Raw genomic sequence first — 4330 nt, 5'->3', positions numbered from 1 at the left:
ATGTCAATGTCACAGTTACACATACACACAGTCCTCATATCCCTCCTAGTTACACATACACACAGTCCTCATATCCCTCCTAGTTACACACACAGTCCTCATATCCCTCCTAGTTACACACACAGTCCTCATGTCCCTCCTAGTTACACACACAGTCCTCATATCCCTCCTAGTTACACATACACACGCTCCTCATGTCCCTCCTAGTTACACATACACACGGTCCTCATGTCCCTCCTAGTTGCACATACGCACGGTCCTCATGTCCCTCCTAGTTACACATACACACGGTCCTCATGTCCCTCCTAGTTACACATACACACGGTCCTCATGTCCCTCCTAGTTACACATACACACGGTCCTCATGTCCCTCCTAGTTACACATACACACGGTCCTCATGTCCCTCCTAGTTGCACATACACACGGTCCTCATGTCATGAGGTGATGAGCATCTTAAACTATCTGGACTCAGTGGTTAAGAGGTGATGCAGCATCTTAAACTAGCTGGACTCAGTGGTTAAGAGGTGATGATACAGCATCTTAAACTAGCTGGACTCAGTGGTTAAGAGGTGATGCAGCATCTTAAACTATCTGGACTCAGTGGTTAAGAGGTGATGCAGCATCTTAAACTAGCTGGACTCAGTGGTTAAGAGGTGATGCAGCATCTTAAACTAGCTGGACTCAGTGGTTAAGAGGTGATGATGCAGCATCTTAAACTACACACACACACACACACACAGTGCTCATATCCCTCCTAGTTACACACACACAGTGCTCATATCCCTCCTAGTTACACACACACACACAGTGCTCATATCCCTCCTAGTTACACACACACAGTGCTCATATCCCTCCTAGTTACACACACACACACAGTGCTCATATCCCTCCTAGTTACACACACACAGTGCTCATATCCCTCCTAGTTACACACACACACACAGTTCTCATATCCCTTCTAGCCACCACAACCTAATGTTATGTAGCTCTCCACCTTGCTATCTGATGCTCATCACCTCTCTTAGACACTGATGTAGCAGTACTGTCTACCTGTATGTCATGTATGTCAATGTTATGATGAATTGAAAATGGGGGACCCTGATGTAAACAAGACGAAAGTCTTTCTCTGGTCTGCATCCCCTTAACAATTGTGTGTATTGAGCTGTATTGTACTGTACCCATTCTGCAATCTGTTAATAACATTTTCAATCAACCCCCTCAAGACCCAACACACACACAGAGATACAGATACAGTGCTGAGATTATAAACTTGTTGTTATTACACACACACACACACACACACACATGGACCCTGCATCCATACACTTTCGTCTTGTTTACAGCTCTCCACCTTGCTATCTGAAACAATAGCTATCAATATAACGTTAGCAACTTTAACTTACATGGCTGTGTGGCTAGCTAGCTAGCTAGCTAACGCTAACGTTAATGTAGCATGGGCTCGTCGTAATAACACAATAAACGTGACATGGTTGGACTTGTGGTCGGCAGAAAAACTTGGTGTAGTTTTATCAAAGATGCGGAATTGTAAAGAGTTGGCTGCTACTGTAAACAAACATTCTTAAACTTACCCATGCAGACGCATCTCGACCGATCTCATAGTTAATTCCGTTGAATAGCGCGGTGTTTTCACCGGTGAGCCGAGACTGAATCAACTGGTTTAACAAAGTTCATGTACTCGTTCATTAGATCCGATGCATTCATCTCTTTCTGATCCAGAGTGCAGCTGCTGCAACGTAATGATAATCCCATTGAAAGTGTAAACAGACAGCCAGTGCGTCGCTCTAACACTCCCCCAATGTAAATCTCTGCGGGTTTGATTCACATGCAAATACAGTAATTACGCCCCCGTTTCATTGAAATAAAGTCCGTAAACAACCAATTTTTAAACAAAGGAATGATACTATTTTAGATATTCTAACTGTTCGTTTTTATAGTAAACAAGTACTTATACATTCAATTTATAATAATGTAAAAAAAAAAACTCTAGAACGCCTAGACGAGAAGGGGGCGGGCCGAGTTGTGGTCACAAGCACTGTTATTAAGATTGGAAGAGTTTTATCTTGATATAATGTAATTTAGCTTCGTGGTGAATGCCACATGCAAGCCCCTAGAGGGTTTTTAGGCAATTCTCCTACACATCCCTTGTGGATTATATTGTATTATATATGTAATTGTTTTTATATGTGTAAATAAACAAACAAACAAGTATGATGTCATAATAGAACATTCTAGAACATTTGTGATGTCACAGTATGATGTCATAATAGAACATTCTAGAACATTTGTGTACAGTATAACAATTCTCTCAGATGATCTCAGATCTCAGAAGACCAAGTGAAGATATCACTTGTTGTTTCCAGCTACTCGTCTGTAAACTTGAATATATTCTGTAGATACAATTTAAAATCACCACATGGAAAAGGAAACAATGTCCTGTACAATCCTTAATGAGCTGCATCTGGAGGGAAGGCTCTGTGATGTGGTTATTAAAGTCAACAGCACTGAGTTGAATGCCCACAAGGCCCTCCTGTGTGACTGCAGTGACTATTTCAGGTAAGTTTAGCTTGGTTCAGGTTAGCTTGGTTCAGGTTAGCTTGGTTCAGCCTAGCTTGGTTCAGGTTAGTTTGGTTCAGGTTAGCTTGGTTAGTATTTGTCAATTTCCGTAACATCCATAACGCTGTGTATTTTGTCACCTATCTCAAAATCCAGAAGGTCAAAACATTTCTTACTGTAGGCTCTTTATCTCAATAAGTGTAACTAAAATGTGTAAATTATACTTCCAATTCAAATCGATGCCTTGTCAATGTTAAGTTAAGTTTCCAATGTTCTCTCTGAATGTAACATACATAACGTTGGAATTGCCCAAGCTTTTCGGACTCACTGAACACATGATGAAAACTCTGTGAATATCTTTTTCAAAGAATAACATGTTTACTATCGCTTTGTAGGGAAGGCTTTGAGGTACCCAAAAAGCACATTCAGGAAAACCTGGCATTTCCTCTCAAGGAATGAATCACAAAAAAGTGCCGTTATGGATGTTACATTTTTGCGTTATGGATGTTACACGTCTGAAATAGACAAAAAACACTAAACACTAAAATAGGGCTTTACCCACATGTGTTTGACTTCGGTGGACCATTTTGAGGGTCAAACCAGTCTGGATTCATGTTGTAGTCTGAAAAAATGCCAGGAAATGCTGAGAGAATGATTGAATATATATAGAACACAAATGTTCTAGAATCTCGATTATGACATCATACTGTGACATCACAAATGTTCTAGAATGTTCTATTATGACATCATACTGTGACATCACAAATATTTTCTTTTTTTTTGTCTTAAATAGTTTCAAAATATCAGTCACTTCTGAAAATAAATTACAAAAAGTTTTTGGAAAATTGCTCTTTATTTGATTAACATAAAAAAGTGTTTTCTATACAGAGAACAGCAATATTAATATCAGTTAAATCAGAAAATGAGTTTTGGAGCAATTCCATGAAAATGTCAACCTCACCATGAAAAAGAAAGTTATAAAAAATCAAGTCCAATTCATTCTGCCTGAACTGGTTCAGAGAAATGGTATCTCCCTCTGTTATCCATGTGAGGATTGAGGTGTTCACGAATCTGATCAAAACTGACCCAGGACTTGTCCTCTTTGGTTGGAAGTGCAGCGGTAAGCCTCCATAAGGGACATGGACATGTGGCGTTTCTGAACCCTCTGCTTGACTCCTTCTCTTATGGTCACTGCATCCTTCATTCCTGGGGCCTGTCTTGAAATGTCGTCCCTGGAATAATACTAATTTACTTTATGTTTGGTTTCATTTGGGGTTTCTGTGTTTTTTGGGGTGGGTTTCTTGTCACGATACTCGGCAAAACAATAACAAATACACATGTAGGCTGAGCAGACGAGGGGGAGATGGCCGACAGCAGCCGATTAGCAGTAGGCTAACGTGGACACTGCTCTGCCTAGATAGACCAACAATGTGTGAAAAAGTTGTGTCTGGAAATATATTGGATTTTAACAAGGAGTCATAAAATACTTCTGATTTAAATCAAACAAAGGGGTCATAATCGGACTTAACAACACACATTTTTGATAGTGTTTTTTGTCTATTTCAGACGTGTAACATCCATAACGCAAAAATGTTGTGATTCATTCCTTGAGAGGAAATGCCAGGTTTTTTTGGGTACCTCAAACCCTTCCCTACAAAGTGATAGTAAACATGTTATTCTTTGAAAAAGATATTCACAGAGTTTTCATCATGTGTTCAGTGTGTCCGAAAAGCTTGTCAATTTCCGTAACATCCA

This window comes from Notolepis coatsorum, assembly GCF_963971535.1.
Source record: "Notolepis coatsorum genome assembly, contig: SCAFFOLD_333, whole genome shotgun sequence".
NCBI classification, from domain to species: domain Eukaryota; kingdom Metazoa; phylum Chordata; class Actinopteri; order Aulopiformes; family Paralepididae; genus Notolepis; species Notolepis coatsorum.
This window is presented reverse-complemented; position numbering follows the sequence as displayed.